The 13798-nt window shown below is 36.9% G+C and overlaps 1 pseudogene; it reads right to left on the reverse strand.

Annotated features, from left to right (window-relative positions):
• Positions 1-4911: 4911 nt before the first annotated feature.
• On the reverse strand, positions 4912-5089 carry LOC125779794 (small nucleolar RNA U3; annotated as a pseudogene).
• Between the last annotated feature and the right edge of the window lie 8709 nt (positions 5090-13798).

A 13798-nucleotide genomic window follows, 5' to 3' on the forward strand; every position in this document is an offset into this window, starting at 1 on the left:
TTGATCGTCTTGGTTTTCAACCAATATTCCCAAAAAGTGTTGCTTCTTAACGTGGTAATAGAATTCAACAAGTCATATTTAACGATATTTTTTCTGACATAACCAATGTTCCTTCAGGCGTTCCTCAAGGTACTCATCTTGGTCCAATTCTGTTGTTGTTATTTATTAATGACATATCATCTGTTGTTAAGTATTCAAGAGTTTTATTATATGCTGGCGATGTAAAACTTTTTAAAATACGAGTATGTATGTATATCTTTCAAACAGGGAAAGATGTTAGTTGCAAACAGACTTAAAAAACCTAGTTTTTTGGTTTGTTCGAAATGACATGCCATTGAACCTTAAAAATGTAAAACGATATTCTTTTCGCGAAGATCTGTAGTCCCTACTTCATACGCAATACAAAACTTTAGATTGTAGCAAGTACGCAGTTTTATTTAACTGGGAGTAACTATAGACCCCAAACTCAATTTTAATCTTCACGCATCATCCACGGTTTTTAAAGCTAAAGGCGCTCTTAGTTTTGTTAAACGTTGGTCTAAAGAAGTTAGAGATCCGCTTACCACAAAAATTCTTTTTACATCTTTGGTGAGGCCTATATTAGAGTATGCATCTGTGGTTTGGAACCCTAGTTACCAAGTCCATTCGGATAAGTTAGAGTTCAAAAACAATTTTTACTTTTTGCCTTAAATCATTTGCATTGGGACTCCAGTTTAAATCATCCCCCTTAAACTATCCGTTTAAAACTTATAAACCTTTTGACACGCGCTAGTCGTAGGGAGATGCTTGGTATTATATTTCTTGTAAAACTCATGAATGGGTTAGTCTTTTCCTTAGCATCCATTACGGGTTGAAGGCAGCAGGGCTTGTTTTCTACAAGTTTTATACAATATTTTGGGTTGATTTTTGTTTATTTTCGAGTACACACATTTTGAAGTCTTGAAGATTTTGGGAATGTCCCTTGGCCACTCTCATTTTTAAATTTCCGTATAAATATTCAATTACATTCAAGTCAGCCTAAGAACAATACGAAACATCCCTATAAGACGGTAACTTCGTCACCGATAGATAATCAGTAATTAACACATTATCCGAGAGGTAACTTTTGTTCTAGCCTCGGGACAAAAGTAACTATTTCTCCCCTATCACTACACGGCGGTGTGATTAGTTTACTCGCTCTCTCTCATTGATTTTGCGCATTTGTAAGCATTTGGTTATCATTGTCTATCGGTAACCGTTTCCTTATAAATAGAACAATTGAAATTATTATTATTTAATTTTTATTCTTGAAGTTTACATGTTTATAACAGTTATATTTTTCCTTTCTTTTTTTTGCAAATTATCGTTAATTATTTAGGATGATAATATTACACCTCCCTAGGACTAAATGGCTGATTAATAAGTTTACTACTGTGAAAAAATATAAAGTAACAGAAATATAATCCAGAAATTGCCATTTTATTTCAGAAACAAAGTAAAATATATAATAAATAATGATATAATAGCACTGAAGTTAAAAATTCTAGCAACGTATGTAGATTAAATTGTTAATAAATTTAATCAGATCCGTAACTGAAAGTGCTGAATTTGAAACGACGCGGCTTGACAGATAACTTGAAATAGTTGCCACATTCAGCTCCATCTTTGATGTGTTCGACTGATACAAGGTATGTTCGATGTCAAGCGTTCGAGAAACTGATATTTTGACATTTCGTGCACGCAAAAGGGACAAAATTAGCATCATCAAAATTTATGATGGAAGAAATGAGGCATGCGAAATCGCTTTTTATTTTTGTTCATAATTAATTATTATCATTAATTGTGTTTCACGAGACATCCGAAAATGTGATAAATATATAATATATCCGGAGTATAAATCGAATTGTTTTAAAGAAGTTTTGCGATTTTACTAGTGACCTCTTCTTTAAAATTTCGGTCATAAGCCACTTATTTTATGCAAAAAATTTTATTTCCTTTCTTTTTTGTATTTAAGAAGCAAACTACACTCACTGTCCACCAAGTTATCCACTGTTAAATTGGTTAAAAAATTAATTTTTAAGACTTCTTAAACTTCACATCTTATACATTCCTCTGGCGAAGAGTTGAAGATGCGCTTTTCTAGAAAGGTATTGGATGGATTTCAACTGAGTTTGCTGTTTCCAGAAAAAGTATGTGCTTTGAAAAGCAAAGAAATGAAAAATCTTATTGACTACTTGATAGACAGATTCTAAGGCCTTTTGGATAATGACAACAGCGTGCGATGTTTGAAGTTCAAACTGGACTTATTCACTGGCAGTGCAATTGAGGGCAGAAGCAAAAGCAAAAAGCAATAAGTTGCCGTTTACTTGGAAGCATTGAAGAACTGTGATGTAGACTTATACCCCATAATTCATAGTTTCTTCTTGCGAGGAGTGTGAGTTCTGAACATGGCAGAGGATGAACATGCCTCAAGACATATTTATCGGTCTGTTTGCTGCACACGCATCATGACATTGAAGTTACTGCACAGGAAGTTCTCGAAAGATTCTCAAAACTTGGCTCACATCGTTTTGTTCTGTTAAATTTTTCTACTGAATACACGAACTAACTACAGTATTATACATTGTAATTGGCCCACCTTCTGCATTCATTCATAAAAATTGTAACTAATCTTTGTAATTTAAATAGAAATTATAAAATCTATTTAAAAGTTACCTTCCCCAACAATTTAACGAAAAAATATATATTTTTTTACGTGACACTGAACGAAAATAAACATGAATTTTTCATAGTCTGACATATTTTACAGCCATTGAAAATAATTTTCTGCTTGTGTTTGTTGTTGTGCCGTTGCATCAAGAGGAAAGATCTGCAATTCGTGCACCGTGCAAGGGTTTTGCATGACCAAAAAAAACCCCTAATGTGTTTTATCAATTTAGTAAGATTTTATATTATTTATTTATTTAGTAAATTCTATGAACATTAAATTCTTACAGACTAATGAAAAACTAGGATGCAATTAGAATTTTAAAATAATTAAATTACAATAACATGAGTAGATAACTTAAACTAAAAAACAGAATTGAGGGTATTAATGAAGGATACCCTAGTGTGAGAGAAATCAAGAAGAACTTTCTCGGATATCGAGTTAAACTCTCGCATAGCCCTCTTGAGGGGAGCATATTCAGCAAAATTAGTACTTTCCTTTTTGTAATAAAATGGGGAAATGGATCTGAGACAACGCTGGGGAGTATTGAAGTAAAGTTTCCCTAATAAACAAGGACAGTCAATACCACCGTTAATTACATTGAAGACAAATGAAAGGGAGAGAACGGACCTTCGATTTTCCGGTAATTTAAGATGTAAAAGCAATAAACGCGATGTAAACGATGGTATTGGGTCAACAAACTTTAAGGAGCGGAGAGCATATTTCAGAAAGATCTTTTGAACACGCTCGATCCTGTTAATTGACGACATGTGGTTAAATGAGCTTCTGCGCCCCCCCCTAAATATACCACATCTACACACCACACATACACACTATATTCAACACGTCATCATTCATCGCACACACACCATATTCAACACGTCATCTTTTATCCCACACACACCAACTCATCATCATCTACACCACACCTTTCACACCACACACGAGGACACCAAACACAATCAACAAAAGGGACTGGCGGACGGCGCAGCCTCTTTCTTATTCGATCCGTGCGCTTATACGTACATACGAGTACCAACCGACCAGTATCCCGCTTTCGTTTCTTTTTTGCCAGCAAATTAGTTGCCAACACCAAGGGTAAGTGCCGCGAGGTTTTTTCTAACGAAAAAAAAAGGACTTCTATTTAAATATGGTCCTTCGAAGACGTACCGGGCGGCAGTTGTGGTAACAAGAACAAAAATAATAAAAAAAAAAATAAAATAAAAAAAAATATAATAAAAAACGGCGACGGTAACGCGGTAACTTAAACAATAAAGTGAAAAAAAACCCGGAGTTGAAACAAAAAAGAAATAAAAAACCCCGGAGTTTACAACGGTTTAAACAAAAAAGTGAAGTGAAGAACCAGTTGGAAAAAAAAAGGTGCGTGGAGTCCCTACGCGCGGATGAAGTTATACTTCTTAGTGATATTCAGAAATGCATATCATTTTGTATGAAAGAAAACTAGAAAACTTAAATTCACATTTTATAAATTTATTATGCACATAAAATGAAGAATAAAGCAAAGTCTAAATGAAGGAATTTTGACTCAGAAAGTAGTTCCGTCTCTTCGTTGCGGAAGAGAATATGCAGCGTAATCATCTCTCTTTTGTTCTTCGCCAATTTGGCTGCCGGATTGACTTGTGAAAATCAATTTTTTGTTGGTGACATATTCATATGTGTACGCATATGTATGTTTGTATGCTTGTGATTTATTTGTTCGGCAATGTATGCAAATATATGAACATATAAGTATATATGAATGTATGAACATGCAAGTCAATGCGCGCACATGCGTATACATACACTCATATGAGCATGTGCAGATACACAAGATAGGATAGAAGATGTATGCCTTTTAACATCGTATACTATACAAATAAATTTTTTCTTACTAATAGAAATTAAAATAAAGAAAAATATTTATTTTTATAGTATACGATGTTAAAAGCAAAAAATTAAAAATTTATTCTGTCGGGATTCGAACCTGTGGCACTCGTAGCATCTTGACTTTCCAAGCGCTTACCACCAACACCACCATTGACACTTAGGTTGCGCTGACTTAAGTATGATTTGGTTATGCATGTAAGAAACATACGATGGTTCTAATAATTTTGTTTAAGTATAGAAATATGCTTTTGTAAAACATTTGCTTTCGCAAACATACAGACAAATGTAACTTCTTCCGCGCGTAGGGACTCCACACGCACCTTTTTTTCATTAAAATCACCACTCAGAAGTCGTTTTATCCCTTGTAAGCGAGCGATTTTCGAAGAAACATTTCTAATATGCCAAAAGACAAAATTAGAAATGAATTTCTTAAATCTCACGCTCCCAGATAAAACGATATACCTCGTCCTCGTGGGTCAATTTCAAAAACCACAGAAATTATTCTGTGTGATTCTGAAAGGTCAACGCAGAGTATTTCAATTAAAAGTCACACAAAATAGTTGAGAATTCGCAGAAAGGCAAACGAAAGAAAAAGAACTATAACTTCAATAATGCACAAGCATACAAACATACATATGCGCACACATGTGAATATGTCACCAACCAAAAATTGAAACATTGTTCTACAAAAACAACAACAGCATAAGCATGGCAACATTGTGTTGTGCTGTTGTGTCGGCCGAGCTGTGCCGAAAGAAACGAACAAACGATCGCCGATTGTCACCGCTTCGCTTGCTGCTCGCACATCTTCGCAGACAAGGTTGCGTTACATTCATATGGATGGAGCCAGGTTGCGCAACTTTGTGTTACTTTTATATGGAAGGTTGCGCAACCAGAATCTATCGCAACCTTTTCCGGCATCGTATAAGAAGTATAACTTCAAAAGAGAGTGCAAAAATTGGACAACGGTAGTGAGGTGACACTATTTAAAAACGGTTACAGAATAAACCGTTGATGGATATATATCGGTGGTGACATGGTTAAATAAAAGCCAACATACGAAAAAAAAAATAAAATGGTTTTCATATCTACATATGTATGCATGTGCACACAGCGGGAAAAAAGAAAAAACCAAAAAGAATAAACCACATTACGTGTGCAAATGAGTGCTGTATAAAGCTTAAACAAAGTGAGGTGACAAAGTGCATTGTTAAAATTAATATACACTTACAATACATATACGAGTATATGTAAGGTGACAGTGAGTTGAAACGGCCCACAAGTGAAAAAGAAAAAATAATAATAACTAAAAAGTGCGGTGAAGTGAGAGATAGCAGAGTAAACGAAAAAATTAACACCTGCTATACATACATGTATACATATAAACGGTGATAGTGGAGTGACATAAAACACACAAACCAAAGGAAAAAAGGAATACAAAAAATACAAGCCGCAACACCAGCAACAAAAGGACAGGAGAACTGAAGAAGCAAGCGAAGCACAGGCAGACCACCACAGGCGCACGCACACCACCCACACATCAGATACATACGTAAACTCATAATATCCCCAAAAGCCCCTGGCGGAAAGCAAAGTGAGTTGTATCGTTTCATTTGACTTTTTATATTATATGTATGATTTAGGGCCGTTTTCTTATGTAAGCAATAAAGTTCCCTTTACTAACTGGGAGGATAAATTGTTCGTCACTTAAAAGCGCGATTTAAGTTATTTCGTTTTCTCATCTTGCCTGTAAAAATATATTTGTTATTTCGAAATTATGGCAAGGACAAAATTAAAATCCAACAATTGCCTATAAAATTTGCATGTTGGCAATGTCATGCAAGCAAAACGTAAACAAAATCAGCTGTTAATTAAAAAGTTACGATGGAAAGCCAACTGGTAAAAAGAAAAAGGGGAAAAAACTTCACTCCCCAAGAAGAGGATGTATTAGTGGAGTTGGTGGATGACCAGCGACATGTTCTAGAGAATAAAAGATCCGATGCTGTCACATGGAAACAGAAGGAGGAGGCCTGGAAAAAGTTGGCGGAGAGTTTCACAGCTCGGATTGGAACTAATCGAGAGTGGAGGACTCTACGGGATAAGTTTGAAGCCTGAAACGAAAGTCCAAGGCAGAAATGGCAATTGAGAAAACAGAGCGTTATCGGACAGGTGGCGGTTCGGCTGCTGTAAAAAGTAGCAGCATGGTAACGCAAAAAGTTGCTGCTATTTTGGGGGAGTCGGCCACTGGATTAGAAAATATCTTTGATGGTGATGCAAGTAAGTAATTTCGTTGTTTCATATTTCCTAAATTGAGTGCCCTTTGGCACGTAGCTAGTGCCAACAGTTTTGCCAGTGCCTCTTTATCGCCAGTGTAAACAGTTTAGAAAGTCGAAGGTCTTCGACTGCACTGATGATACATGGGCACTAGTGGAACACACCTGTGATACAGCGGCACTTGCAACACTCTTTATACTGGCGATACAGTGGCACTGGCATAACTGTTGGCACTAGCTACGTGCCAAAGGGCACTCAATTTAGGAAATATGAATGTTTTCAAAATAAATGTTTTTCATTATAGTTGCTACTAGTACTCCGGAAAGGGAAAAACTCATTGTCCACACGGAGGATATAATTGATGCCGACGAGCTCAACCAGGCAAGTATATATGTAATTATGTGACCCCAGCTTTATATACAAATTTAATTTTTAATTTTATAGGAAAATGTGAAGAAGGTTGATCACGAAGAAGAACAGTGGTCTTCTTGGACACCTAACGCACTGAGAAGTAAAAAATCGTCCAAACTTTTGATTGACCGTCCTGGCACCCGCAAGAGAAATTTGGAGGAAGAAAAAATTAAGTTGACAGTTTTACAACAACAATTTTATGCAGATGAAAATACCCGGGCTCAGGAAAAACATGAGCAAGAATTAATTGCGCTTAGACTCAAAAATGAGCTAATGCAATTAGAAATCTTAAAAAAAAAAAACGAATTAGATTTAAATAAGAATGCACCTTAAGAGAAGTGGAATTTTTGTGTTGAAGCTTTGGCTTCACTTTATTTTTAAGTTTGCTATGAAATTTTTTTTTGTTTTTTAATAAATACGTGCATTTATTTAAACTTTAAATTGAATGACTTTTTATTTAAAAATAGAAATTGGAAATATGTATACTTCTATGCACATATACGGTTAGGACTCCATTTAGCTGGTATATCTTTCCTTTTGTATGATTCTTTTATAATCTGAAACGCAAACATAAACACATGTACATCCAAAAACGTATTATATTAGAGGAATGCGTGACTATTTCAAAATATTCACTCACCGAGCAAAATAGTCTTGTATTAGTCGGTTTCTTGCAACAGAGTTAGAATTTATCTCGATGGAATTATTTTCGTCAGCATCTTCTGGAATTTCCGGTATAATCAGTTCATCCATCGGAGGAAGTGGGTCTTTTGATAGTATTGCGATATTGTGCAGGACACCACATGCCACTATAATAGCCATTATGGTGTTCATTGATGTTCGCAGTCCCATCGACAATACAGGAAATCGTCTTTTCCATACGCCAAAGCATCTCTCAATTGCATTGCGCGTGCGAATTTGCGACTCATTATAAGGTCTTTCCGGTGCATTTGATGGACTTATTAATGGAGTCATCATGTAATTAGTTTGCTTGTAACCACTGTCACCAAGGATGAAATAATTACTGAAATGGCCTTCCTCCATACAAAACTTCAGACGGCTATTGCGAAAAATATTGTAATCGTGTGCAGAACCAGGCCACCTTACGACCAAATCCAACAACATCAAATTTGCGTTGCACATTGCTTGAACGTTTAGCGAGAAGTATCCTTTTCTATTTCGAAAAATCTCTGCATTGCTACCACCGGGTGATTGTATTCGGATGTGAGTACAATCAATAGCTCCAATGACTTTGGGGAATTTAGCGATTTGGAAAAACCCTGCCACCGTCTGAGTAGGATCAGTGGGAAGTTTAATGAAGTCCTTGTATAAAGCGGCCAGAGCCAAAGACACTTCTTTTACTGCTCGACTTGCCGTAGATACGCTTACCCCACAAAAATCTCCTACTGTTATTAGGAAACTTCCGCTAGCATAGAATCTGAGTGCTATCATTAGTTTCGTTTTTGGTGATATATAATAGTACCTTGAACAAATAATCCCAATAGTTTAGAATCTTTTTTAAGTTGATATTGTTGTGTACTAACTCACTTTTTTGTAAAAGGCTCCAAAGCGTTACAAATTTTATTTAAAACGAAGCGAAAAGTTGGTTTGGATAATCGAAACCTCTTGATGAACTCATTGTCATCATAGCTATCTAAATAATTCGGCCGACAGCGATACTTCCTACGAGATGCAGCTGGTTGCTCCGAGCCTTCAAACATTTCTTCCAGCCGATTAATATATAATGCACGTTGTGTCGACAAGTGTAATTAAAATTAAAATTTTTTGCTTGTATCAAAAAGCAAAATAAATAACAGCTGTTCAATTTATGTAAATAAACCAAAAACTTTAGTTGGCAATGCTTAATTTAAAGCTGGCTACAAATTTTTAAAGGTTACATCAGGTGAGCGGCAATTTATCGATACAATAACTTAATTCGCGAATGAGAAAGCGAAAATGCGTTTATCGAGGCGATAAAGTGGCCGGTAATTTAAAGGTCAGACTAGAAAACGGCCCTTAATATCAGAGACTTAAACCTGCGGTCTGACCGAAATTCAGGTCGGAAAAGTATTTGAAAACCGTTTCCAAACTGTTTTTGGTATTCGGTTTGTTTTACGGTAAAAACCGAAAAACCGCTAACAAAGCTTTGGTACTGTATACAGCGGATTAGTGATTGCCGGTAAATGCTTACCGTTGTGTTATAACACAAAAATCATCCCAATACCAATAAAAACAAAAAAAAGCTTTCAAGTAACGGGTGATTTTTTTGAGATTAGGATTTTCATGCATTAGTATTTGACAGATCACGTGGGATTTCAGACATGGTGTCAAAGAGAAAGATGCTCAGTATGCTTTGACATTTCATCATGAATAGACTTACTAACGAGCAACGCTTGCAAATCATTGAATTTTATTACCAAAATCAGTGTTCGGTTCGAAATGTGTTTCGCGCGCGTGTTTTGTTCAGCGATGAGGCTCATTTCTGGTTGAATGGCTACGTAAATAAGCAAAATTGCCGCATTTGGGGTGAAGAGCAACCAGAAGCCGTTCAAGAACTGCCCATGCATCCCGAAAAATGCACTGTTTGGTGTGGTTTGTACGCTGGTGGAATCATTGGACCGTATTTTTTCAAAGATGCTGTTGGACGCAACGTTACGGTGAATGGCGATCGCTATCGTTCGATGCTAACAAACTTTTTGTTGCCAAAAATGGAAGAACTGAACTTGGTTGACATGTGGTTTCAACAAGATAGCGCTACATGCCACACAGCTCGCGATTCTATGGCCATTTTGAGGGAAAACTTCGGACAACAATTCATCTCAAGAAATGGACCCGTAAGTTGGCCACCAAGATCATGCGATTTAACGCCTTTAGACTATTTTTTGTGGGGCTACGTCAAGTCTAAAGTCTACAGAAATAAGCCAGCAACTATTCCAGCTTTGGAAGACAACATTTCCGAAGAAATTCGGGCTATTCCGGCCGAAATGCTCGAAAAAGTTGCCCAAAATTGGACTTTCCGAATGGACCACCTAAGACGCAGCCGCGGTCAACATTTAAATGAAATTATCTTTAAAAAGTAAATGTCATGAACCAATCTAACGTTTCAAATAAAGAACCGATGAGATTTTGCAAATTTTATGCGTTTTTTTTTTTTAAAAAGTTATCAAGCTCTTAAAAAATCACCCTTTACAAGTTGTTTGTTTTGAAGTTTGAGAGAAATATTAAAAGCTGGAAAAAGAATGTCGCATACGCTTTCAATTTGCTGCCAATCGTTATCGGTCATATATAGCTCTTTAATGTCTTTAGAGCTCTCGCAACAAAAATCTTTAACCTCCAATAAACTCTTCAACATATTGTAAGTAGATCCCCACCGAGTGACACATTCTAGCATAGGCTTACGTAATTTTTTTGTTCGCAGCAAATTCAGCAATGTAGGTGTTCTACTACCTTGGCCTTGCTTCGCACATCCTTAATATCCTTTAAAAAATCGGATACTGCCAGGTTCAAAGTGTGTGCGGCACTTCGAATTACACTAACGGAGGAAGATTTCATAAAATCATTCTCGAGTTCTTCACACATTTGTTCATTTGGATCGACATTTTCGATCATATCTTGGTCATCGTTTACACAGTCAATATCTTTTTCATCCTCTTCACCTTCATTTCCAAGTAAATCATCTAAAATAAACTGAAATTAGTTTTATACTCATTTATTACATGAACATGTCGTTATTACTATCTGAATCTTCGATAGCAACTTCGTTGCTATTTTCATCACTTGGCACTTTTGAGTTATTATTAAATAATTTACCAACGCAAACCATGTTGGCGGCATTATCGATTGTTGTTGAATAAACCCGATCTATATTTATTTGAAATGATTGAAGAACATCCGTTATTGTATTGAAGAGATTCAGTGCGGTATGTTTCACAAATATTTCCTTCATTGCCAAAGTTTCAATTTGTATTTCTCCATTTTCAATATATTGTGCGTTGATGCCTATTATAGATCGATCTAATCTACTTACGCAATCAACTTTATTAGAAAGTAACCTGCAATTAGAATAAACATAGAAATTTAATTTGACAAAACATTATAATCTGTAACTTACCGATTAGTTAATCTGTTTGTTATTTGAGAACGGATCAATCGGATCAATAAGTTTTCGAAAGCCACTATCTTCTAATATTTTCAGTGGTCTGCCATTCTTTGTGACCAGCTCCAAACAAGCTTCCAACAATTGTTCATTTGTTAAAGAAAATTGTGCCTTCGGCGTCTTGGCTACAACGTATTTTAAAATGCTGTTGTCGTTATTAACGTGTTCACTCTTTTTCTTTTTCGGCAACAGTTCCACAACATCACTATGCTTCCTTTTCACATGTCTTAATAAATTTTCCGTATGTTTTCCAGCCCAGCACGGGGGTATTCTCCGCTGATTTGGGCATATCTCTCTCTATACGTCTACCGAACTCGGCTAGCATCTTCCAAGCAGAAGTACTAGGCATAGAAAAAGCCTGCGAAGTTCTATTAGAAAACCACGGGAATATAAATATAGCAACTATATTTACGGATAGCCAGGCGGCCCTCCTGGCATTGTCTTCACCCATGACAAATTCCAGTATAGTTCATAACTGCAAGAGAGCGCTAAGCTCAATAAAAGACAAGCTCCAGCTAAACTTGATCTGGGTTCCCGGCCACAGGAACATTTTCGGTAACGAAAAAGCAGATGAGTTGGCAAAGGCAGGAGCTTTCCTCAATGAATCCGAGGCGGAGCTCATACCCAGCCCGCTAGGATCGATCAAAGGAGAGATCAATAGACAATTTCAACAAATTGCTAACAACAGGTGGAAAAACATTACAAAATGCGTCATAGCTAAACAATTATGGCCAACATACGACAGGAAAAGAACCAACGACCTATTAAATAGGTCAAGAAAAAGTATATACAGAATAACAGCTACCACAACAGGGCACTGGCCATTTGGGGAACATGCGTCCAAAATGGGTATGCCCTACAACGACATCTGCCGTGGCTGCGGAGTAGCAGGGAACAAGGAAACAATCTTCCACTTTCTCTGCGAATGCCCAGCTCTGGCACAGATCCGACACAAAACACTCGGAATCCACCAAGCACCAAACCTTGAATGGATTTCCACCAAAAGCATATCGGACATAAGTAGTTTCATCGAAACCTCAAAATGGTTTGAGAGAGAAGGTGGAACGTAACAGCAGATACAGGAGGTTTCTACGAACAGTGTATCAAAATGGCACATCAGTGCTAATTGAGCCCGATAGGGCTGCACTCCTACCTACCTACCTTTTCCAGCCATTTGCATGTTGCAATGTTTGCACACACTTTTATTTTCTTTTGCATTGTGAGTGAATTCTTCATGCACTTTATTTTTGCTCATTTTGAATAAATAAACATATTAAAATTAAAAAGCAAATATGTAAATGTTGCGAGTATGTAAATGCAATAAGTGATGTGCGCATTTTACAGATGACAAAAGTCAGTACTACAACAGTATTGCCATATAAATATAAAAACGCTTGAAATATGCAAGGCGCAGAGTTGAACTTTTTACAAATATTTAGAGTAAAAATTGGCTGAAAAATTCTTTATTTGAACCGAACCGAACCATTAGGTTTTAGTGGTTTTCGGTTCGGCTCAGTGTTTTCAAAATAAAAATGGTTCGGTTCGTGGTACAGCTTTTAACGGAAAAAATACGACGGTTCTGATTATTCTCGAATTCTCGACGCGTCACTCAAGGAGGACGATGCGTCGATTATTAAGAATAAGAAAAAAAGGAAAATGTAGGTATTAGTTAAAGAAAAGCACCCAGTTTTATGTTTTATATAAAAAGCGAATTTATTATGACTAATACATTAAATGGATGGAGGATGGAGTCATGTGTAGAAGTTCACGCAAGTGAGGAAAGTTCTCTGATCGCCATTCACTTGGGAGTGGCCAGAAACGATTCTTTTACATATGACTCAAGCAGCTCACGACTTCCGGTCTTTGACCAAGTATCCTCTGGGAAGCCTAAGGCGAAATATCCCCTACTTGGGGTTGTGCGCTGCAGCGCTGGGTTTGGGACCCGCCACGTAAAAAAACACCCCAATGAAAATCAACTATAAGCCTCGGATGAGAGACCCCCCTTTTGATGACGACCATGGCAAACGAAATAAGGACTATGATTTGAGGGCATGCACCTGGAATGTCCGGTCCCTTAATTGGGAAGGTGCCGCTGCCCAGCTGGTAGATGTCATCGTAAAGATAAAGGCTGACATCACCGCCGTCCAAGAAATGCGATGGACGGGACAAGGACAGAGACGAGTAGGTCCTTGTGACATCTACTACAGTGGCCATATAAAGGAGCGCAAGTTTGGTGTTGGATTCGTGGTGGGAGAGAGACTCCGTCGCCGAGTACTATCATTCATTAAGGTGAATGAACGTCTAGCTACAATCCGCATCAAAGCGAGGTTCTTCAACGGTGGGGTGCAATAAAGCCATACGCAATAAAGCCATAAGGCAATAAA

The sequence above is a fragment of the Bactrocera dorsalis genome, chromosome 6, assembly GCF_023373825.1.
Source record: "Bactrocera dorsalis isolate Fly_Bdor chromosome 6, ASM2337382v1, whole genome shotgun sequence".
Taxonomy (NCBI): domain Eukaryota; kingdom Metazoa; phylum Arthropoda; class Insecta; order Diptera; family Tephritidae; genus Bactrocera; species Bactrocera dorsalis.